Source organism: Ceratotherium simum, chromosome 22 (genome assembly GCF_057802395.1).
Source record: "Ceratotherium simum simum isolate JZ-2026a chromosome 22, ASM5780239v1, whole genome shotgun sequence".
Classification (NCBI taxonomy): domain Eukaryota; kingdom Metazoa; phylum Chordata; class Mammalia; order Perissodactyla; family Rhinocerotidae; genus Ceratotherium; species Ceratotherium simum.
The window spans coordinates 23025505-23051436 of record NC_141921.1 but is presented as its reverse complement, the minus strand read 5'-3'; the positions used below and the strand labels follow the sequence as shown (position 1 = coordinate 23051436).

The window sequence follows — 25932 nt, the reverse complement described above, 5'->3', positions numbered from 1 at the left end:
TGCAACCAACTGTGGTCGGGGGGTTTACAGGGCCAGAACTAGGGTGAGGCAAGAGAGGTGCCTTGGGCACAAAATTTAAGGAGGCGTTCACTCTCAGAGTCATGTAAGAGCAGGGCTGGCTCACCCAACCTTGAGAGTGAGTGCCTCCTTAAATTTCGTGCCCGAGGTGCCTCTTTCTTTGCCCTAGCCCAGGACCTCAGGTTATATCATAAAATATATTTTAGAATTACATATAGAGGGGCCGGCACCGTGGCTTAGCGGTTAAGTGCGCACGCTCTGCTACTGGTGGCCCGGGTTCGGATCCCGGGTGCACACTGACACACCACTTGTCCGGCCATGCTGAGGCAGCATCCCACATACAGCAACTAGACGGATGTGCAACTATGATGTACAACTATCTACTGGGGCTTTGGGGAGAAAAGGGGGAAAAAAAAAAAGAATTACATATAGAAAACATGCAGTAGGATCAAAGCACTGAAGAGATGGATAATCAGGTCCGCATGTACACATAACTGACAAAGGGCTATGACTACCTAAAGCAACAATCTGATAATCAGCCAAAGCCAACCTGACTCCCAGGAAATACTTACTACACATCCAACAGACTAAATGTGGACCCAGTCAACTGAGAGATAAAACGAAAATAAAGGCAGGCTTCTGGACTGAGTTGAGCAATCGCTATGGAAGCCAATCTGCCATTGTTCTTTAAAAGAAAAGAGAGATACATTGGCACAAACCTAACACCAGACAAGGCAATTTTAAAGGCCAGAAAAAACAGAGCTTCCTTAAGAAAAGATGAAGAAATAGTAACTATGAAAAAAATGAAGCTACCAAAAGCTATAGAAATACCACTCATTTCCTCATCCACCTTCCCACACAGTAACCAATGGTATGAATCTTGGTAACAGCTGTGTGTACAGACTTTGTTGAAATCAATAAACTGCTACATCAGTAACTACTGTCAGTTACCTTTATATCAACTGTCCATCATTCTTCTCAGAATTCTCTCATATTTAACATAGTGAAGAGGTCCACATAGATGAAAATAACTTGCACTTTTCTGTAAGCCACTATTTTATTTTTTTAAATATACTGTGACCTCCACTTCTGCCCTTGAAGGAACAATTGCCACAGGACTTGCCTTCCCACCACGAGCAACTAGAAAACTAGACAAAATATATGAAACAACAGTTTTTAGACACTGAACAACAGGTAGTTCAGGACTGTGGTCCCAGGAAGGAAACAAACAAGGTGAGCCCTAGGACCACCCTGGCTTTCCACAGAGCCATGCTCCAGATTGTGGCGCAAGGGAGGAGAACCAAGAAGAACAGGGCAGTCTTGCTGAGTTGAGGAAACACAGTTTGGGGTGACTGTGATAGCTAGAATTCTGGAAAAAACTACCAGAAAGAAGAAAGCAACAAAGAGAAAGAGCTCCAGACATCTGGATAATGGCCCCCTTCAGTCTTAGATCAAATACTAATTTACACCAAGTGTAGGCTGACACGTGAGAGAAATTAGAAAGTATTTTGAATTGAATGAAAATGAGAACACAACATATCAAAATTTGTGGGATGCAGTTAAAGCAATGTTTAGAGGGACATTTATAGCTTTAAATGCTTATTTTAGAAAAGAATAAAAGTCTAAAATCAATGGTCTAGAGAAACATACAGGGAGAATGCCACGTGATGACAGAGGCAGAGACTGGAGTGATACAGCTCCAAGTCAAGGATTGCCAAGGATTGACAGTGACCATGAGAAGCTAGGAAAAGTCAAGGTACGATTCTACCCAGAGTCTCAGAGGGAACCACCCCTGCCAACACCTTGATGTTGGACTTCTAGTCTTTAGAACTATTGGCTTATGCAGGATTCTCTGCCCTTGCCTGAGAGGACAGTTCAGGAAACAGATGGCTCCAAGATTACCAAGAGCCTAGATTCCAGGGATCACTGACATTTTGGTGTGTGGCTGTGGCCTTTACCCAGACTCAAAACACCTGGATGCTATCCAGTGGACATGTGTATGGATGTGATGCTGGAAAACTATGGGAATCTAGTGTCTGTGGGGCTTCTCTCTTTCAAACCAAAATTAATTGCCCAGCTGGAGTAAAGGACAGAGCCCTGGATGAAGGTGAAAGAAGTTCTGCCAGGTTACCTATGCAGTCTAGGAGTGCTGGTGTGAAAGAAAGGTGTCAGCCCTAAAGCAAAATACTTCTGAAGGATCTGCTCTGTAAGAGCGAACCAAAAGCGTCATGATTGATATTGGCCTTGACTGGGAGGACAGAGCTCCACAGAGAAGTACTGTGATGTGGGAAAGTCTTCAGATGTAATTCCTCCTTTAATAGCCACCAGTGAAATCATACTGGTGCGATATCCCATAAATGTAAAGAACGTGGGATAGCCTTTATGAGCAGCTCATCTCTTTTAAATCATCATAAAATTCACATAAGCGAGCAACCTTATAGATGTATTGAATGTGGGAAATTTCTCAAGAAGCACTCACTTATTAATCATCAGATAATTCATTCTAGAGAGAAACCTCATAAATGAAATGAATGTGGAAAAGCTTTCAGAAAAAACTCTATCCTTTCAAGTCATCAGAGAATTCATACCAGTCAGAAACCCAACAAATGTAAAGACTGTGGGAAAGCCTTTGCTCAGCGGGCAGCCCTTACTCATCATGAGAATACATAGTGGACAAAAGCCTTCTTTTTTTTTGGCGGGGTGGGGGTGAGGAAGACTGGCCTTGAGCTAACATCCATGCCAATCTTCCTCTATTTTGTATGTGGGACACCACCACAGCAAGGCTTGATGAGTGGTGTGTAGGTCCGTGCCCAGGATCTGAACCCGCAAACCCCGGGCCGCCGAAGTAGAGTGCACAAACTTAACCACTACGTGACCGGGCTGGCCCCTGACAAAAGCCTTTTAAATGTAATGAATGTGGGAAGGCTTTCAGGGATAACTCGACTGTGTTGGAACATCAGAAAATCCATACACACATATTGGTAATAATGAATGTGGAAAAAACTTTAGGAAGAGATCGACTCTGATTAGTCACCAAAGAATGCATACAGGAGAGAAACTCTATCACTGTAGTAAATGTAGAAGATCTTTCAGGTATACGCCCTTTGCTGGACATCAGAAAACTGATAATGGAAATAAACCCTACTGGTGTAACGACTGTAGGAAAGCCTTTATAAAGAGCTCAATCCTTATTGGACATCAGAGAATTCATATTGGACAAAAACCCTATCACTATAAGAAATGTGAGAAAGCCTTCAGGCACAGCTCAGGCCTTACTGAACATCAGAGAATCCATACTGGAGAAAAACCTTATGAATGTAATGAATGTAGGAAGACTTTTCCCCAAAGTTCAGCCCTTAAACAACATAAAAAAATTCATAACAAAGAAAGAGCCACCAAATGTAGTTAGTGTGGTAAATGAAATAGAATTAGTTTATTCTTTAACATTCAATAAGTTACACATTTGGGGCTGGCCCAGTGGCGCAAGTGGTTAAGTGCACGCGCTCCGCTGTGGCGGCCCAGGGTTCACCAGTTCGGATCCCAGCGCGCACTGACGCACCACTTGGCGAGCCATGCTGTGGTGGCGTCCCATATAAAGTGGAGGAAGATGGGCACGGATGTTAGCCCAGGGTCAGTTTTCCCCAGCAAAAAAAAGAGGAGGATTGGCAGATGTTAGCACAGGGCTGATCTTCCTCACAAAAAAATAAATAAATAAAATAAGTTACACATTTAACAAAAATATTCTATGTACCTCTATCCTGGAAAACCTCTCACTTGTGAAGATTTCATTACAGTATAGTTTGTACTGGTGAAATATTTAAAGAACCTAAATGTTTATCAATACAAAAACAGTTACTGTAGAATACTATGCAGCAATTTAAAACAAGGAGGCAGAGTTCTATATAAAGCCATAGAAATATCTCCATGATACCTTGTTAAGTTAAAAAAGCAAGTTGCAGAAAATCTATATATTATGGTCTTATTTGAAGCTTTTTTTTTTGTACACATATATTATATGCATTCAAAAAGATCTGGAAAAATAAAGGCCAAACTTTAACACTAAAAAAATATATAAAAAAACTATGATCTATGCTTTCATCATACAAGCTAGGAAAAAAAGAGTAAATTATATCCAAAATAAGTAGAGAAAGGAAAAAATAAAGATAAGAGTAACCAATGAAACAGAAAACAAACAAAAAACAATAAAGAAAATCAATGAAACCAAAATCTGGTTGTTTGAAAGATCAACAAAACTGATGAAGCTCTAGTCAGACTGATGACAGAAAAAAAGAGAGTGCTCACAAATTAACAATATCAGGAACAAAAGAAGGGATATCACTACTGATCCGGTAAGCCAGGGGCGGCAAACTATGGCCCAGGGGCCAACTGCAAAAGTTATTTACAACTTTATTGAAAATAAAAGTTTTATAGAACATAGTCACACTCATTTATTTATATATTGTCTATGGCTGCTTTTGCTCTGCAATGGTGGAGTTAAGTAGCTGCAACAGAGTTCTTAAGGCCGGCAAAACCTAAAATATTTACAATCTGGCCCTTTAAGAAAGTTTGCCAACCCTTGGTCTAAGAAAATGTACTTTTGTTTGACTTACTATTAACTATTGAGTAGAGCCTAAATTTAGATGTTAACTTGGTGATAAGTTGCAAATGATTTTTATTTTTATAGACATGCAAATTATTTGTCTGGTATAAAAGATAACCTCAAAGGTTTAATTAATAAGGCACCTTCTCTTCCCACCTAGCTATTATCCTTATCTCCTCATTCATTCATCCATTCGACAAATATTACTGAGCATCTGTTTCACACTAGGCATTGCTTTGATGGAGCTTATAATTTAGATGAGAGACACAGAAATTAAACAGACACAATAATAAATGTAGGATTGCAAACTAATGTAAGTGCTCTGAGGTCTTTCCATCAGCCTTTCTAGAATACTCTAGAAATTCAGCCTTTCTAGAATAAAGGTAGCTAAATTTGGAATTTATTGAACAGGTATATTATCACATATGCGACATGATATCAACGATATTCATTGCATGTTGTTTGAAATGAAAAAATATTGGAAATAACTTACACATCCCTCAATACAGAACTGGGTAAATCAATTAAGGAAGATCCTTAATTGCTGGGATCTTCCCGCAATTAATTCATCCCGCAGTTGCTGGGATGAATAAGGTCACTCCATATAGTCCTGATATGGAATGATATCCAGGATACATTATGTGGGGAAAAAAAGGTACAGTGTGTGTAGTATTCTACAATCTGTGTGTGTGGGGGGAGAATGTAATATTTATGTATATATATGCATAGACTATGTTTGGAAGAATATTCAAGAAACTGGCATGGTTGCCTTTAGGAGGGGAAACTAGGTAGCTGAAAGACTGAAGAAAGAGACTTGTTTATTCACTAAATACCCTTTATACCTTTTGAATTTGTACAATGTACATGTATTATCTTTTGAAAAATACATTTTAAAAATTTGAATAAAGTTTTCAATGGCTTCCCAAGGCTCTTAGAAATCCTTAACACAACCTAAAAAGATCTTGCATGAGCTGGACCCTGCCTACCTTTCTGGCCTTACCTTGCATCATGCTCTTCCTCCTTTATTATGTTCCAACCCACCAGCTCTTTCACTCCTTAAATGCACCATGCTCTCTCCCCTAACTGGACTTTGCACATGCTGCCCACTCTACTTGGAACTCTCTTGCCTCCCTTCTTTATCCAGTTAACTCTGAATATGAGGGTTCAGTTCAACCATCATTTCCTCAGAGAAGCCTCCATGCTAAGTCAGGTCTCTCAAATTGTACACTCTTTGGGCCCTGCTGTCCCTTTCCTTCAAAACAATTATAACACTTATAAAGTTACATTTCTTTATGTGATCATCTATTCAATGTCTTTCCCCCCCACTATACTGTAAGCTCCAGTATAACGGGACCATGTCTGGGTTTTTTTCCCTCTCACCACTGTATCTCCAATTCTAGCTTAGGACTTGGCACATTACATTGTAGGTGCTCACAAAATCTTTTTGAATGAATGCACAAATGAATGCATGTATGCATATGCATGGATGAAGTATTGAAAGAAAGAATGAACAAATGAACTGTCAGCAAACTAGGTGGCCAGGTGTCAGGTGGTTCATACTGAAGGCATCCAGGCTGATGACAGGACTTCAAAAAGAGATGAGGCCCAAATGCAACAATAAACCGGGGGGGGGATGAATGACAGTTGGTAGATGAGTAATAACTAGGGGTAGGAAGTAGTATAAACCTCAAAGAGCAGAAGTTTTTACATGAAAGTGGAGGAGTAATATTCAAGAAGTGACAGTGAGGAGTGATAAGGACATCAGCTCCACCTCCAAACTCAGAGGAACATGGGATATGGGAGAATGAGCAACAATCGCCTGGAGGCTGGAGGGAAAACACTGTCTTTCTCAAAGAGAAAGCCAGGTCTCAGAACATTCTCTCTGTCTAATGTCTTGACCAACAAGTTTGAGTATAGAGAAGATTTAGTAACTCAATGGATTCTTGTCACAGTTAAAAAGTTGGGAAGGGAGGGGCGGTAAGTGCAAGTGAGTTGAAAAGCACAAAGTTATGCAGGAATGTCAAATCAGACTCACACAAATCATAATGATTAAGGCACTTTATAGCAAGAAAAAAGGAGAGGATGGAAATGATGAGGAACTGAGGACAGGATGGCTGCCTATCCATCCTTGGTATAAAATGGTGAAAGCTTTAAGGCAAATCACAGAGGAGGTCTTACCAATGGAACTTGGGGGAAACAGATTTAGACTCAGAGGAAATGGTCAGGGGGATTTATGGAGATTACAAAGTAGCGGGAAGGTAGCAAAAAATTCTAATTCTCTGGTTGCTGCTAGCAGCTCTAGTTAAATCCAGATCTTTGAAAGAAGAGGAGATAAAAGGGGGGGGGGGCTGTTCAAGACTGGGTTTGTCCTGCAAAGGCCTTCTTTTGCTTGCGTGGCTCCCTGAAGAATATCACATAAGCTATACAACTCTTTGGTAGCATAAAAGAGAAATGTTTCATAACCCAAACATTCCTCCTGCTTTGTGAGATGACCTGGAAGCCTCAGTTAGAGATCTCACCCATTACTCTGGGCTGGAGAGAACATGTTCAACGAGGGAAGGAACAATCTGGGGGTTCATACAGGATGTTCCAAACTCTCCCTACTTCACTTGTACCTCTTGATTGCTGTATTCTTAAAATTATTACTAAAGCTTAGTAATGAGTAAGATCTCTGATTCATGTGAGTGTTATCTGACAATTTGATCCTTTGTCTTAGCTCAAAGGAATAGAGCCTGGGAGAGGATAGATGATCAGAAGCACTTATATCTTTGACAGTGACCAGGAGTAAAAGAAATGTGAGATCTGAGGGAGGTTAGCTGGCTACAGCACTGCTAAGAAAATTAATCTTAATAGTTCCTAATAAGGGAAGGAAGTACTCTAATATCTCAGTTCACATGTTTAGTTAGTGGGATTTTAACTGAGTTATGTTTTTTTTATTAAATGTTATTTAATGTTGCTCCATTATATGTTTAATAATTTAAAGTATGGGGGAAAAACAGTTCTTTCTCATCCATTCAATGGATCATAGTGCTTCCCCTTAGATGGTTAAAAGATGGTTAAACATTTTGAATGGTTAAAAGACATAGGTTCCAGTTTCAGCACTAGGTCCACCATTTACTAGTAATTTAACCTTTGGAAAGTAATTTAATCTCTCTAAGATTCAATTTTCATTGTTGTTACTCTTGAGAAAAAGAGTTCATCAGAGGAGGAAGCAGGGAAGCATTGGTAGAGTCAATATTGGATTCTAGAAGTAACTTGGATAAAAGGTAAGATGAAAATAACCTCCAATTTTAGATCAGTTCCTCTCCTGCCCACGCTGCCATAGCCTGGCTCTGCTCCCAGGGCCTAAGCAAAAGCAATACTAAATCCTTACAAGAAAGGGCTTACAGTTGGTAGAACATTAGACTGAAAACCCTTTGGGAAAGTCTGGAACTCACTTTGGTAGGAGCATGTAGAAAGCTTCCCCAGGGTGAGAACAGGGGGGCAAAGACAATCCTTTTCTTTCTAAAGCCATGACAAAGTAGAGAATATAGGGCTCCCACATGTATTATCTGGAAGATCCCTAAAACAGGAGGCTCTGGAACTAGCAATGCTTACTTATCATTACTACCTCTCAAAAGACAGAATTCTAATAAATCTGGCACAAAATCTAAACCAGGTTTCATAATTCCAAGCAGCAGAGTGCAAAAGTCTATAGAATATATGAATTATTAGCCAGAAGAAAATTCATCAAATACTTTTAGGAAGCTATGAACACCTCTGGAAATATTTAGAGACAGTGCTGTTGCCTCTGGCATTCTTAAATCTCAGGTAACAAGCTTGACTTCTGTAGCTAACTTGGAAACTGCTGGCTGGCAACCAAGAAGGAAGCAGAGACAGAATGCCCGCTATCTTAGGAACCACACTGTTAAGGTCACTGAGAATTCACACTTTAACCAAATTCATCAAATTGTATCCCACTGGAAGGGCTGAGATGGTGGGAATGGGAGTAGAGAGAATGCCCCACCAGTATTATTTTAAAAAAAAAAGGAGCAGTTGGTAAATTCTTCTCTTGGGAGCAAGGAGGATCAAGTTTCTGTGGAAAACAACACATGGTTAGGACATTTTATAGGCAAAACTTGCACTTACTTTTAACATTCATTGAAACTAAAATTCTTTTCTTGAAATCTCACCATTGTATAACATGGTCAAGAATCCATTCAAAGCTTTCCTTTGATAATTATACCTGTAATGAACTATTATTAAGCAGTAAAGCAGAAGCCTTAAATTTGGTGCTGAAGTCAGAGATTGAACTATGGCTCCACACCATCTGTCTTCCTGCAGCTATCATCAAAAGTATGCATTCTCTCAAAAGCAGTGCTCAGTCAAGATGGCTGCCTTATGAACATGAGACAAGTAGGCATATTATCAATCCCAAAACAACTCACAAGAACCGTTCAAAAACAAACCACCTTGGGGGCACCCTCCACCTTTCTTTTGACTGTCAGCATGTCTGTCACCTGCACACCCACTAATAAACAAATACAAAAATGGTTCTATGTTAGTCACCACACCAGTTCTCTCCTGCAGGGGACAGCATATTCAGAAAGCAAGGCAGAGGAAGTAACTAAATCCTTTGAAGGGCACAATCAGGTATTATCAAGTTTGGAAAAAGCCAGGGTAATAACCATTGCCCTCTTTCCTTTTCAAAAAGGCCATCATTTCCTTCCTCAACTGCACACAGGTTACACTGAAAGGTGGCAGCAGCCTCACAAAAGCAGTCTTTTGAAAAGAAAATAATTACTATTCATCACCTTTGCTGTGTGCCTAGCTTTGTTAAGACACAGTTTGTTAAATGTTATGGTGTAGGTGATTTGCTGAAACTAAACTAACTGCTAAACAAGAATCAATAGGCTTTGTGTCGATATGACTCCTTTCCCTTGACTGTAACGTTTCCATTTTTCCCAAAGACCACTGTGATCCAAGACAAACTCCCCATGGAACTAGATGCCCAAGAGATATCTCTCAGCCACTATTCACATTAACTCTTGATTGTCTGCTAGGTGGAAAACAAGTTTCCAACAACTCACAAAACCTGAGACTTGCAGCACTTTTCTAGTTACAAATACTTAGAAGCGCAAGTCCTCTCCTATAAGACTGTCGCTAAAGAAGCCTCAAAGGTACTGGATTCTGGCAAATTGCTGAATTAAAAAACAGTACCATAACATCTCCTTACAAGATGGCAATATTTACAGGCAAAAGAGGGGGGAAATGTTCTTTTAATCTACCTACGTAAGGCAGAATTACTATACTTTACAGGCTAAAGGAACTATGAAAACTACCCTCGTTTAGACCTATACAATGAAAACTATAAGACATTATTGAAAGAAATCGATGGTGACATAAAGAAATGGAAAGATATCCCATGTACATGGACTGGAAGAATAAACATAGTTAAAATGTCCATACTACCTAAAGCAATCTACAGATTCAATGCAATCCCAATCAGAATCCCAATGACACTCTTCACTGAAATAGAACACAGAATCCTAAAATTCATATGGGGCAACAAAAGACCCTGAACAGCTAAAGCAATCCTGAGAAAAAAGAACAAAGCTGGAGGCATCACAATCCCTGACTTCAAAACATACTACAAAGCGATAGTAATCAAAACAGCATGGTACTGGTACAAAAACAGACACACAGCTCAATGGAACAGAATTGAAACCCCAGAAATAAAACCTCACATCTATGAGCAGCTAATCTTCAACAAAAGAGCAAAGAACACACAATGGAGAAAGGAAAGTCTCTTCAATAAATGGTGCCGGGAAAACTGGACAGCCACTTGCAAAAGAATGAAAGTAGACCACCTGCTTTCACCATACACAAAAATTAACTCAAAATGGATCAAAGACCTGAAGGTGAGACCTGAAGCTATAAAACTCCTGGAAGAAAATGTAGGCAGTACACTATTTGTCATTGGTCATAAAGGGATCTTCTCGAATTCCACGTCTACTCGGACAAGGGAAACAAAAGAAAAAATAAACAAGTGGGACTTCATCAGACTAAAGAGCTTCTGCAAAGCAAACAAAACCAGGATCAAAATGAAAAGACAACCCACCAGCTGGGAGAAAATATTTGCAAACCATATATCCAACAAGGGGTTAATCTCCATAATATATAAAGAACTCACACATCTGAAGAATAAAAAAACAAATAACCCGATCAAAAAATGGGCAGAGGATATGAACAGACATTTTTCCAAGGAAGATATACAGATGGCCAATAGGCATATGAAAAGATGTTCAACATCACTAATCATCAGGGAAATGCAAATCAAAACTACACTAAGATATCACCTTACACCCATAAGAATGGCTATAATCACCAAGACAAAATATAAAAAATGTTGGAGAGGATGTGGAGAAAAGGGAAGCCTCATTCACTGCTGGTGGGAATGCAAACTGGTGCAGGCTCTATGGAAAACAGTATGGAGATTCCGCACAAAATTAAAAATAGAAATACCTTATGATCCAGCTATCCCACTTCTGGGTATTTATCCAAAGAACTTGAAATCAACAATCCAAAGAGGCTTACGCACCCCTATGTTCATTGCAGCATTATTCACCATAGCCAAGATGTGGAAGCAACCCAAGCGTCCATCAACAGATGACTGGATAAAGAAGATGTGGTATATATATACAATGGAATACTACTCAGCCACAAAAAAAGAAAATCGTCCCATTTGCAACAACATGGATGGACCTGGAGGGTACTATGTTAAGTGAAATAAGCCAGACAGAGAAAGACAAACACTGTATGACCTCTCTCATATGTGGAATATAAACTAACAAACAGACAGAGAGAACAGTTTGGTGGTTACCAGGGGGGAGCGAGTGGGGGGGTGGACACGAGGGGTGAAGGGGCGCATTTATATGGTGACTGACAAATAATAATGTACAACTGGAATCTCACAATGTTATAAACTATTATGACATCAATAAAAAAAAAAAAAACTACCCTCATTTAATCTTGGTTTAATGAGAAAATACATCCAGTCTCCAAGGTGAGATTCACACAGAACCCTCAGAAAATTGACTTAAAACTTTTGTTTCCAAAAGAAAATCCCATATCAAGATTGATACCCTTATTCCGTCTCATCCCATCTTCTGGCCCTCACCCTACAAGTCCGGTTAAGGTTTTGATCCCTAAAATAAGACTGCCTGGGTTTCAATCTCAATCCAGTTAACTTACTAGCTGTGTCATCTTGGGTCAAATTTCTTGGTTTCTTCATGTGTAAAAATAGAAATGATGATAACAGTACCTAACTCACAGGGTTACTATAGATATAAAAGGAGATAAGCCGTGCCAAGTACTTAACTACTTAATACAATGCCTGGCATGTAGTTAAAGCTCAGGAAGTATTAACTGCCATTACTTTTATTGTTGTTATTACACTTCATTTGAGCTCAGGCACCACTTCTTCCAGAAAGTCTTCCTTGACAAAACCTTCACCCCTGCATATCCTACATATACCTCTATCATAGTATTTCTCTCACTGGATCATATTTGTTTGCCTACCTCACAGACTCCGCCCTCTTTAAGTGCTGGGGTTGTATCTGATATTCTCTGCATTTGTAGGCCCAGCAAAATGATTGGCACATAGTAAGCATTCAAAGAATTACTTGTTAATTTTAAAAGTTTACCTAATATTTAAATAAATTTATGTTATTTTTTTAAACTGACAAAATCTAGCAAAAGATGTCAGCTCCAACATGGAATTACTTGAGTTTTAGTCATTTGAGTCAGATCCTCAACGTCAATTAATTTCCTTAGCTAAAAGAGGGGTGAGACAGGAGAGAAAAACAAAGTTCCCTGTCTACTAAAAAATGAGAGCTTTTCAACTTAAACTGGGGAGAGCACTAAATGGGAGGTATGATGAGAGATGTACAAAAAGAGAAACTGAAGAAAAGCCAAATGGATTAAGAAGAGATAACTGAATCTAACATAACCAGCTAGGACAAAGCCTTTCCTGCTTAAACACTGAACTGAAAAATCCTTTCAAATCACAAAGCAATCTTTCTTCATGAAAGGCCCAACCAAATTTCAGTTCCCTGAGCTATCTGTTTCAGACCACTCCACTTCACTCAAAGGCAAGACGGGCTTCTGAACAAAGCAACGGTGGAGAATAGCTTCCCAGTTCACCTAGGCAAACAGCTATCCGTCACTGATGACATCTGGAGCCATTCAATTTCCCTCCTCCTGAGTCATGATGAAAAGGAAAAAAACACCTCAAAGTTCTGGTCACCTCAGTGAAAAAATGGAAACCAGTCTATCACAGTTCTAATGCCTTTAGCTTCTACCTGATACTTATTAATCAAAAGTTTACATTAATTGTGTACAGTTGCTATTAAGTTTCAATGACCCATCTGTTAAAGTTTAGTCCAACGCCATTTTCACAATGAAGTTATAAGTGAGAGTATTAATCGAAATACTGGAGAGCTGAAAATACCTCTCCTACCATAAAGTCACCTGCTCAGAAATGATCCAGTCATCAAGGGCTTTATAACGTTTAAAGGCAAATTGAAGGCAAATGATTAAACCATGTACTTTTTAAAAAAACTGTAACTAGGGGGTTACAATGCTGCATATAATATACTCAGAATCTCCTGCTTTGCTTTTTCTCCCACCACCTTATGACTAAAAGACTCTGGAAAATGCTGTCAGCAAGGAGAGCACGCCTCCAAGCCACAGCGTGAAGGAACCCACACCTCTCTATGTAACACTGTCTTTGTACTTCAAAAAGCACAGGAATCAAATGATAACAGATAAACTTGGGCCTGCACATAAAAGTGGTTCTAGAAAAACAGAAATTATTTTTCTAAAGAGAAAAGCTTCTAGATATGATGTCATGAATCTAGCAATTCCCTGTGTAGCCCCCTTGTAGATGTTATTGTTAAGAACCTACATTTGATTGCCATCTCTGACTGCAGGGCTGATAAATTATTTGCATTCACCACAATCATACCAACCTTCTTTGAAAACCCACACAACAAATCTTGAATCAGAGCACTGTTTTGTTTTGGGGGAAGGTTTTTTTTTTGCTGGCTGATTTTGTTTCTAAGCAGAAGGTCATTTAGAGGGCTGCAGCAGAAATATGTAAATTAAATAAAATAGCAGTAAGCTTGGGAGGAAATAATATAGCAAACTACGAAGTGTTATTTCAGCAGATATGGCCAATAGAGGAAAAGTTTATGTCAATTTATCCATTAAAAATCTCTCTTTTTGGAGTATTATGTAAGTGTCATAAAAACAAAAATCCTGCAGTGGGCTGAATGGGACATGTGAGGACTCAATACAACCAAGCTTCGGATACTTAAATATCTTGAACTACTTTTTGCTTATAGCAAATAAAATGCAGAGCTACAGATGCTTTCTCATCTGTGTGTAAATGAAAGTAAAACTGTGTGAGTAGTTAGTATTCTTAGAATTTTTGAGAGCCAGTTTATTTAAATTAAATCAAAGCCAATCTGTATCTGTACAGAAATAATTTTCTTAAGGCTCTTATTCTCTAGACTTTACAGAGCTGCACATACTCTTCCCTCTACACCTCCCCCTGATATAAGGAAGTGAAAAGAGCTCTGCAGGTAAAAAACCACTTCAAACAAATCTGGGAGAAGGAAGTTCAAAGGGATTAGAATATCACTTTTCTCACCAGCCTGCTATAGAACAGAGTTCAGCTCTTCCCTGCCCCATTCTTTGTGCTCCCATAGCACATCTTGGAATTTACCATGCTTCTTTAGGTTTCTACATCTAGCTCTGCCTCCATAGTATGAACTCTCCGATGGCAAGAACTGGGTTTTATTTAGCCAGGGACAGTGTTTGTTGACCTGAATTCTATCTATCTATAGTATGTACATAACACCTGGATATTAATTATCATTAAGCGACTTGAATTAAGCATCCTACAGAAGGTATTAAAAATGCAGTAAGCATATTTTAAGGCACTAAATATAAGATAACATATAAATAACCAGGGATCACAAATATTAGAAACCTGTAATCTAAAGTCATCAACATAATGCAGCACTGACATTCAGATAATTTGGTATTGTTTGGTCTATTTACTGCAGATGTGTGGCTTTTAATAGACTTCATTTTTATGACATGTACTTATATGTATCTTTCTCTAGTACCTCTATTTTAAGTTGACTGTAATTCATACATTCTATTGAAAGAAATAAAAATTTGGGCAAAATGGTCAAAATTCCTCACTACCAAATTATCTAGTATGGACTCTCTCTAGCCACAGAGAAACTGGCCTCTCCTTATCCTCATCTGTAAAATGGCACTATTTCTCTGCTGCTTCAAAAGCGACATTAATTCTAGGCAGGCAATAAGGATATCCAAATGTTTTTCAGTGTGTGCCTCTCTCACATACATACATACACATACACACACACACTCTCCAGAGGCACACAGGAAAACCCTTGAAAACACATCATACACAGAGGGCCTTCCCTCTTTACCTCTTCCTCTTCACTGACAGAGGCAGCCATGCTGCCAAGGCAGCAACCCCCACGTGAAATATGAAAGAGTGGAGGCGAAACAGCTCAATCAAAACAGCTTGGGAAAGGAAAGGAAGGTATGCTTGTCAGCGAAAGTCTCCATGGAAAGGCCAGAAAACTCTTGCTTCTGCCTTGATCATCCTGGGTAAATAACCCTGCCTGAGGTCTGCTTACCTGAGCTTAGAGGGAAAGCCCTCCCTCTAACCTTTCACAGAAGGGATAACAGGAAAATTCACCCCATTATTTGAAAAGTACATCGTGAGAAATGTCAGGGTACAGCGTATAAGCATATTCTGGAGAGCAGAGCTGAGAGCGATTTTGAAAACCAAGCAGTTAGAGACTGATGAGGGAGAATGCACAGGTAGAAGAGAAGCCTGGCACCGCTTCAGCACTTGGGGCTGTTCTGCTTCAGGCCAAAAGCCACAGACTGACCCAGCAGGATGCAGATTACTCAACTTTCTGAATGGGAATCTGTCTCCAGCTTCTCTCTACAAGGCTGCTTCATTTGTTCTGATTAAGACTCACTCATTCTACCTAGCCCACTTCCATAAGCCTCCAGCTGACTCAGGTAGCCCTCAGTTAAGAACAATAAACACTAAGTTGTATCCAAAAAGCCCAGAGGAGCCATTTCTTACTAGGCAGGATGGCAGTTCTTTTAAAATTTTAAACCTGAATCTGAAATTAGAATACAGAAGTAAAACCAAATCAATATAAACTCCCCATCTCCCAGGTCTGATAATACTAGTCATTCCCCTTATTACCTAAAAGTGAGAAAATCCATGAGCACACATTTATTTCAAACTCAAACTCAAATGTGCTGTTGGATTAGAATCAAAGCATAATGTTAAAACAGTTGGAAGAAAGAGAGCATTCCTAAAAATCCTGTCATTTGCTGGGAGAGTTTAAAAAGAGGAATTGGGGGAAGCTGCACTGGGCACCCGCCTTTATGGACAGAGTCTGCAGTTGGTGGAGCTTCAGATAGGCCTTGGCCAGCATTCCTCGCTGCTTTTGTTTCTCCTAAGACAGCATCTGTGATGGTTAACTCACCACTCAGGGACATTCATAATTCTTTCTTATCTTAGGGTATTTTACTGTTTCCTTTTGTGACCTTTTGGGTTGACCAGAGAAGTTAAGGATTTATATAATTTAGTGTTTGCATGATGCTAAGCACTGGAACTGTTCACCTAAGGGCCTGAGTAACAAACATGATACCAAAAAGGCAGGAGCACCCTGATGCAGAAAAGATTTTCAAGAGCTGACTGGCTGGGTATATCTAATACCCATGAAATCCCCAGAGGACACACACTTCCAAATTAGGGGCAAAGGCTGCAGTTTTAGTACTTTTTCCAAATCTCCAGATAACCACCCTCATTGCTTATTCAGGGATATGGGTTATTAATGGTGGAGAAAAGTGGGCTGGATTGAAAGGACAGCTGGAGACATACTGTACTGTAGACAGGGGCTTCACCTACATAATTCTCAGCAGAAGGTTACTCTATTGAGACCAGTTTGAGACACTAAATCGTCTAGTCTCCTACATTCTTGGGATTCTGCAAGGAAGACTGGTCTCTATTGTCATTGAATTACCTTGGAACCCTAGGGAGGCCTCAGCCTCTTTAAAGGGAATCTTAATACCAGTAACATCATCCCTTTCAATGAGAATTTCTGTTCCCTAGGAATGGCAAAAGAATCAATAGATCATAAGATCCATGAGGGCAGAGACCATGTGTGTCTTACTCAACACTGCAGGTCTGATACCTAGGATAGCAGGCACCCAATAAATATGTTTGGAAGGAAGGAAGGGACTAACTCTGTAAGCTACTTCTGCACAAAATCCAAAAGTGCTATTGAATCAGCTCCAGTCAAAACACTGTCCTGACCAAAAGACAGAACCAACCTGTCCTAGCACAAGGCCTTGCCAAACATGGGCACATGATCAGTGTTGGGTGAACTGAATCGGGGCTGAGGGCCAGGTGGTGTCATGGCAGCAGAACAGAGTCCTCTTTCAGAGGAAAAGTATCCTTGGCTGAAGGAGAAAACAAGCAGCCAGTCATGCTCCTTAGTGGCTTGTTACAATTACGGAAAATGAACAATACAGCTCACCCTGTGATGGGCTTCAACCAACCTCAGGGCTGTAAAGCTATATGAATGGAGGCCTACTTTTCCTGACAATGCAGAAAGGCCAGCTGCCTACATTATACTTTTAAAAATGTGGGGATTGAGGTCCCACTGGACAGAAATTTAAGACGCCAGCAGAGACCTCAAACCTGCTGCCCACTGGGTCATCTTGGGGTTAGACCAGAGTTTAAGCAAACGGGATTTTATGTTACCATATTATAATGACTACTGCTAACATTTGCTCAATTGCTATTTATGTACCTGGGAGTAGGCTAAGAACTTTGCATGAATATTTTATTTAATCTTCACAACAATCCTAGGAAAGGTACTGTCATTCCCATTTTGTAGATGAGGAACCTGATGAAAGGTGGGTTTCAGTAACACCATCCAGTATATAATGGAACCAGGACTCAGATTCAGGCTTGTCTGACTCTCGAGTCCATGCTCCCTACTCTTAGCCACTCTGCCTCCTGTCTCTTGCTCAGCAGATGAACAGGTAGGTGGTCAAGACCAAGTCTTACAACTTCCCTCTAAAACTTGTCCAGTACTATCTGGACTCAGAAGTGGCTAAGGGACCTTAACCACATAGGCTGACTTTTCTTAAGGAAACTCTTGGATGAAGGATCAGAAAGAAAGTTCAAAAGGCAGGCCCTCAAAGCAAGAGCTATGCATTTTGACCCAAACTCTTCAATACTATTCACCTAAGACTAGGTGACCAAACACTAACCACACATGTAGTTCTTGATCATGTTCCTGCCAATTCCACACAATGCCTTGAATTGGAAGCTGTCCCAATTAGTAAGATTTTTATACAATCTCCAAAATAAGCCAAAAGGCCTTGCTTTGGCCCTGTAATTGTTATTTGGTTTTTATAAACTCCTCCACTGTCTTATTATTTCCTCCCTTGAGGAATTCCTGAGGAGAGTCAATTTAAGACAGCTTTTAAATTGAATTGGATTGACTGCCCAATTATGCCATTTTCTTATCCCTCTTCACTTTGTCACACAAGTTAGGAAATAAGTCTGTGTTTGCATAATGTTTCTAAAGACAAAAAGAACCCACCAAAATTACAGTTTTCCCAAACAGAGAGAAGGACTTAAGATGGTCGCGTTTTACTGAAGAGTATTTAAGCAAGAGAGAATTACTTCATTTCACTGGGAGAGAGCCTAACTTTAGAGGATTCTGATTGGTCTCACTTAGGTCAACTAAACTGTGATATAACAAGATCCCACAGACTTGCTCAATGCTAGCTGAATTTTAGAATCATAAAGCTTTCACGGTTTGTGTGAACAGCCAGAAAACTTTACCTTCCCCTGGCTGCCATGTACTCAAGTCATTATCCTACAATCTGAGGAGACAGATTTAGGATTAATAATTTATTACCTTCCTGTACTGCAATGTAGTTAAGAATATAGGACAGTTTGGCAGGAGAAAGTTCTTGCTGAAGGCTCACTGCTGTGAGATATATTCCATTAGTCATTCACCTTAAATTAGGTGCCCAGCAGATACAAGAAGAGCAGAGACATAATGCCACCTAAAAAGTCACCTGAAAGTGCTTTTCTCCTGAAGAGAAGACTGATGCATGTTCAAAATATATTATTCTCTCACAGGAAAAAGATACCACTTGGTCTGACTGGTACAACAGGGGCTACAGCTCTCAAAGTACAACCAAAGGGTAGGGGCAAAGGAGGAAATAAGTTCAGGTGCCTTCTGTCTGCCAGGGGCAGATGCAAGCAGTTATGAGAACAAAAACAGAATGGCATCTAGTGGGGAAAAGACCTCTTGCTAAGCCAGAAGCTGCCTTTGTCCCATCTGCAGTCTCTGTGGGGGTTGAGAATGATAATTAATCTCTCCCACCCAGAGTTCGAGACTAATTAAAAAATAAAACATGGCAGTTAGAGGCAGATGGAAATCAAAATATCATCTTTATAATAAGTGATAAGGTGACTGGAGAACATAGCTTAGATGTACAATCTCACATGGACTTTCTAATACTCTCCTACACTGAATTAAACTTACCCAACTGGACAAATGCAGGCTGTCCCAGCATGGGCAGACCAGTGAGAGCACGGCAGGGAGAGAATCCATGCAAATCCTGAAGACTAGCCATTCCATACAATAGGATTCTTTTCCAATCTTACCAATCAGAAAAATCACTCTTCCATTCGTTCAGAGAAAAGGTGGAAAAAAAAGCAAAAATTACCTTCGAAATATTATTCTGTCCTGGGACGTGAAGTGCCCACTAAATGGGCCAAGATTGAAAAACAGAGTAGGAAAGAATGATTCTCCTTAACATGCATATTCCAAGGCGGTGCTATTTCCAGTATTATCTTTAGGTTAACCCAACCAACCTTTATTGCTACCTACTATGTGCTAGACGCTAGGTGTGTAACTATGAGTAAGACAGTTTCGTGAAGCAGACACATAAGCAAGTAATCATAGTAGACTTCTCCTCCCAGCCACAATGGAGTAACTGGTACCAGAATCACTATCTACCATAAATAACTATAAAACTGGACAAAATATACAAGACAACTGTTTTCAGTCAGGTGATAACAGGCAGTGCAAGGCTGCAATCCTGGAGAGAAAGGGAGACTTGAAGTGAGCCCCACAATCGCCCAGTTCTCTGTTAAGGGACAATTTCCCAAGCACGGCACACAATGGGAACCCAAACAGAACAGGGGGCATCTCACTGAGCCCAAGAAGCAGAGATCTGAGTTTGGCTATAAGGTGAGTGGTGAGATACTGGAGAGGAAGGAGCTGTAAAAAGAGGGGGCCCCAGGGCCGCCCTGTGGTATAGCGGTTAAATGCACGTGCTCCGCTGCTGGCAGCCCGGGTTCAGATCCCGGATGCGCACCGACGCACCACTTGTCAGGCCGTGCTGTGGCGGCATCCCACATAAAGTGGAGGAAGATGGGCATGGATGTTAGCTCAGGGCCAGTCTTCCTCAGCAAAAAAAAAAAAAAAAAAAAGAGGAGGATTGGGATGGATGTTAGCTCAGGGCTGATCTTCCTCACAAAAAAAAAAAAAAAAAGAAGAGGGGGCCCCATAAGTCCATTGGGAGGGTCCCCTGCCAGTCTGTGGCAGAGGAGAGGGCTGGGATATAAAGGCACAGGGCAAGACCATCTGAGGTTTATTCAAGAGTAGATGCTACAGGGCTGAGAGGGAAACAGAATCACAAAAGGTCAAACAGTGCTGGAGGTAGGAGGTAGAAACATTTGGAATTCCGCCTCTGCCAGAATGAAGAAATGACATTAACACCATAGACCAGCAGACACCAGAAAGGCCTCAACTGAAGAATAAGGACCACACTCTAGAGCAAAACCTATTCTGAACCTCTCCTCACGAAGCCTAAAGCCATATACAGTATAACATGGTACAGTAATAAAGGGAGATATAGACACTATGAGAGAACACTAAAGAACAAGTTCAAACCAGGGGCCTCGGGGAAAGCTTCAGAAAGGAGCTTATGTTTACCTGAATCAGAACACACAGGCAGAATGGTAATGGCATATGCAGAGGAACAGAGCGCCCTGCATGGGAACATGAGATGGCACTCTATGAACAGTGATTTGGATGTGGAGGAGAGAAAGGAATACAGAATGACTCAGGGATTTCTACCTCAGAATACAAGTGGAGGTGGTCGTTTCCCGGGTATAGGGAATAAAGGAGGAGGAAGAGGGTAAAAGATTAGGGGTTCAGTTTTGATATATGAAGGTAGAGGTAGCTGTGAGACATCCAGCTGGAGATGCGTGACATATAGGTGGCTATGTGGTCTGGAGAGAAGCGAGTAAACAGTTATAGATTTGGGAGTAGTGAGCACACAGGTTACAATTATGGGAATGTATGAGATTGCCCAGGGAGAGCACAGAAGAGTCAGACAAGAAAGGGTAGAAACAGAACCCTAAAGAACAAAACATTTAAGGGACAAGCTGAGAAGGGAGTAAGTGAAGAATAATTAGAAAGCTCAACAGGGCCGGCCCCGTGGCTTAGTGGTTAAGTGCGTACGCTCCACTGCTGGTGGCCCGGGTTCGGGTCCCAGGCATGCACCGACGCACTGCTTCTCTGGCCATACTGGGGCCGCGTCCCACATACAGCAACTAAAAGAATGTGCAGCTATGACATACAACTATCTACTGGGGCTTTGGGGGAAAAATAAACAAAATTAAAAAAAAAAAAGAAAGCTCAACACATCGGCTAGAACAGAACAAAGAAAAGCATGGTGTAACTTAAGGCAGCTGAGGAAAGGGTATCAAGAAAGAAGTAGTCAAAGGTGTCAAACGCAGCAGAGATGTTAAGTAAGGTAAACAGTAAAGGTGGCCAATTAGAGAGGTCACTGGTTACGCTGGCAAAAGCCAAGGTTTAGGCAGAAGCCAGACCTCGCTAGATTCAGAAGACGACAGAGGTGGGAGAATGGAGACAGCAACTGTGATCTGCTCTTTCAGAAAGCTTCACCAGGGGCCGGCCCCGTGGCTTAGTGGTTAAGTGCGCGCGCTCCGCTACTGGGTTCGGATCCCGGGTGCCCGACGCACTGCTTCTCCGGCCATGCTGAGGCGGCGTCCCACATACAACAACTAGAAGGATGGGCAACTATGATGTACAACTATCTACTGGGGCTTTGGGGGGGGAAGGGAGGATTGGCAATAGATGTTAGCTCAGAGCCGGTCTTCCTCAGCAAAAAGAGGAGGATTGGCATGGATGTTAGCTCAGGGCTGATCTTCTGCACAAAAAAAAAAAAGAAAGCAAGCTTCACCGACTGGGAAGACTAAGTCAGGGACCTGTCTCAAGATCCCTCACAAAGAACATGCCTGGCTCAATAAATGTTTGTTGAATGAATAAGTAATTTTTAAAAAATGAATAAATGAATTATCTGTACCCATCTGGTTGCTTCACCAGTCCTTGTTTCTTACTATGTCAGTTTGTCTATCTGCAAACTAGAAATATATTAGGCCCAAGCCAAGTTCCACTTCCTCCATGAAGCCTTCCCTGATTTTTCTAACCTTCAATAAACTCCTCTACTATAATCAAAAACATAATAACAAGTGTTGGCAAGGACATGGAGAAATTGTAACCCTCATACATTGCTAGTGGAAATGCAAAACTGCTAACAGGTATGGGGTTTCTTTTGGAAGGTGAGGAAAATGTTCTGGAATTAGATAGTAATATATCTCAATTAAAAAAAATAATAACTTACCCTTATCTCTTACTACAGAACTCCTAAATCCTACACATCTATTTAGCACTACAACTACTGATTTGTATTGGGTGAAATTACTTTTTTCATTGAGAGAGAGGTTCTTTGAAGACAGACAGCCTCATCAATTTTCTCTGGACCATTTCATTAGCTTCCTAACAGATATCCTTACCTCTAGCCCTGACCTCCCTCCCCTTTCCATCTTCCTCCTATCCCCACCATTATCATTCTTCTATATTCCAGCAAAAATGATCTAGAAATTTACCAGTTTTACTGTTCTATTGAAAATTCCCAATAGCTCCCAATTCCCTAAGGCAATGACCTCCAAAGTAGAGTGTTTGCTTACAGGAGGTGCACAAGACAAATCACCAGGGTATGAAAAGAAAATATTAAAACTATATTTGTTTTTTAGTTAATCTCTTTAAATTTTTGTTTTGGGTATCTCATATACATGAGACATTAGTACAATGGTACTTACTATAATATATAAACAAACATATATTGGGGTACATCCTCAACTTTTTTTTATGGATCAGAGTGCGTTATCAAGAAAAGTTGTAGACCAGCTGCCTAAAAAGATTAAAATCGAAGCTTCTTTGCATGGCATCTAAGATCCTTCATGACCTGGCCACCACCTACCTCTTCAGGAGCTGCCATGGCAGCTTTGCTCTTTATATTCCAGCAGCACTAAACTGCTTAGAGTTTCCTCTATATACCAGGCTGTTTCACACTTTTGCCTTTGCTCCTGCATTCCCGTTGCCTGGGGATACCCTTCGAATCCTTCAAATTCAACCTTCAAAATTCTGTTCAGGCCTCAGCTTGTCTAGAGAGAATTCCTTGGTTCTCCCCCTTCATCTCCAAGCTGAATGCTTCTCTAGTTCCAGTCTGTCATTGCATCGCTCTATCTTGTCACTTACCACATCACAGTTTTATATATCTATCTCCCTCATTAAACCGGAGTTCTTCCAGGGAAGGAAGTGTGTTGTACTCATCTTTATTACCCTCGTGCCTAACCTAGGACCAGACTCCTAGGAAATTCTCAAAAAATGGTTCTAAATTGAATACTTTTTCTCTATACTCAAAATACTTATTATGTGTGTAACCTACTTCCCAGAGGCAGAGGAACATCAGTAAAAGTTTTCCTAGCCACCTGTTAGCTTTAGGCCTACATTAGCCTCAATGACTCTCCTTGTTTTAGGTTTCCAGGGCCGGTTCAGGCCCTCTCATACCCCCAACACATGCACACATGACTCTTCAGATGTATACTTTCTTTATATATGTTAATATATTTATTAATATTTTAATCAGATCTTGCTGGTTTCAAAGGCATTGTGTCTCCTTAAGGTGTCTTTATATGCCTCTGCTCTGATTGTGTTGATTTTAAGCTTTAACTCTCAAATGATAGACTCTGTTGATTTTAAAGTTTAACTCTCAAAGGACAATCCTTTATTGCTAATTTATTTATTCAGCCAACAAATATTTTTACGATGCATTTCCTATGTGCCAAGCCATTGGTACTTGCTAGGAATACTCAGCACAAGTAAAACAGGTGAAATCCCTGCTCTCAAGAAGCTGACAATCTACTGCAGGAATTTCCAAATTCTTGGGGTCACCTCACCTTTGTCTCCAGATAATGATAATCCCCAGGTCAAAAATGCTATTTTTTAAGCCACTGACCAATAACATTAGGCAGAAAAATAGTGATTCAATGGCCCATAAGGAAAACACAGAGCATCTTTTATCAGACAAATTATAGTCAATGCTTTCTAGCAGTGGGCTTCAGCACTGAACCCAAAGGCAGAAATAAAAAAGAATCCCGCGATGCGTTAAGTCAGTGGGTGCCTGGGGCTCTACCAGAGATGGAGTAAACTGCTCAGTGGTAAACAGGAATGGGGATACCTGGAGAGTCTCCTTATTTTGGTTAGTTTTTCAAGAATAATCCATATAATCCATGAGCTAAATGACAACAGCAAATAATCAAGAACATATGTGATTTATCAGGGACAATTTAAGAGCTCAGGTAAAACCTGAACAAACTCATGAGTAGATAAATACTGACTCAGGCTACCAACACTAAGTTTTTGCTGCTATTGTTTTATTGTTGCTTTTCCGGGTAGGTTTTTTGTCCCCCTTATAAAAAAAAGTTATATTTTGAGGTTGGATAATATTTCACAATGTGGACATGCCATAATTTCACCACCCTCCTGTTGTTAGGCAGTTGTAGCAACGTTTTACAACATAGAAAAAATGACTGTTGATGAATGCACTCATTCACAACTATCTAAATGTGTCCTCAAGATAAATCCCTAAAAGTGGCATTAGTAAATCAAAGGACATGAACTTTCTCAGGACCTTGATATTTAAGCCACAAAGTTCTCTGTTCAAACTCCCCAGCACAATATGAGGGCAACCACATTACTCCTTGACAGCACTAGATACTTTTATATTAATCTTCATCAATATGATAGATTAAAAAGGATTTTTCATTTTAATCTGCAGTTCTTTGGTTAATAATGAGAATTAATATTTTTAAAATGTTTATAAACCATTTTAATTTCTTATTTATAGTACTCTCTGTTTATGTCCTTTATTCATTTTTTTCTAATATGATATAGTGTTTTTTCAAAAACTGATGTGAAAGAGTTCTGATAAATTAAAATATATAACAAATCTGTCTGTCATGTGTTGCCTGCATGTTCCCTCAGTTTGAACACACATGGTTCTTGGTTCTTCCATGGTAAAAGCTCCAAACTTTTCTAAAATGGAACTGGTACAATCTAATCCCCACCAGAACCACGCCTAACAATACCACCTTTGCGCCTTTATACTCAATCTGCTCACTGGGTGCTGTTTTTAAGTCCCAAGCTCAAGGGATACTAAGACCAGCCCAATGAGCCCACAGTACTATGTGCTAACCAAGTGCTAGATTAGAAAATACAGAAACACTCAGAAATGCTTCTTCCTCCCCTGTACTTGGAATCCCTCAAATAACAAGCTGCTTATCACAGTTCAGGGTAAAACACTGTCTTTGGTCCCCCGAAAGATCACCTGTGGTTGGAAGGCAGAGTAACAGAAGACAAAGAGCATGAGCTCTGGAGTCGAGAAACCTAGTTTCAGAATCCTGGCTCTGTCATATTCTTGCTGTGTGATCCTGGTCAAGTCATTTTGCCTCTCTGGGCCTCAATTTCCTTATCTATAAAGTGAGAATAAAACTGTTTCAGGGTTACCATGAGGATTAAATGAGATAAAAGATGTAATGTTTATAACCAGGGGTCTGATGTGTGGTAGGTGCACTTCAAAAAATGTGATTTTCCTTCTCTGATGGTGCTAAATCAGTTACTTATTTAATTCAAATGATCTTACATAAAATGTTGGCCTGAAATAGTTAGCTGTCCCAGCAAAGCATCATCTGGGTAAAAATCATTTAGGTCAGCTTTCTGTCAACTGCAATTTCC

General features: G+C 40.2%; 1 protein-coding gene and 1 pseudogene across 6 annotated transcripts in view; one reads left to right on the top strand and one right to left on the bottom strand.

Annotated features, from left to right (window-relative positions):
- The window catches only part of KIAA0319L (KIAA0319 like), a 99851-nt gene that overhangs the window by 69212 nt on the left and 4707 nt on the right, over positions 1 to 25932 (bottom strand). The window lies entirely within an intron of this gene.
- On the top strand, positions 1676 to 3427 carry LOC106801111 (uncharacterized; annotated as a pseudogene).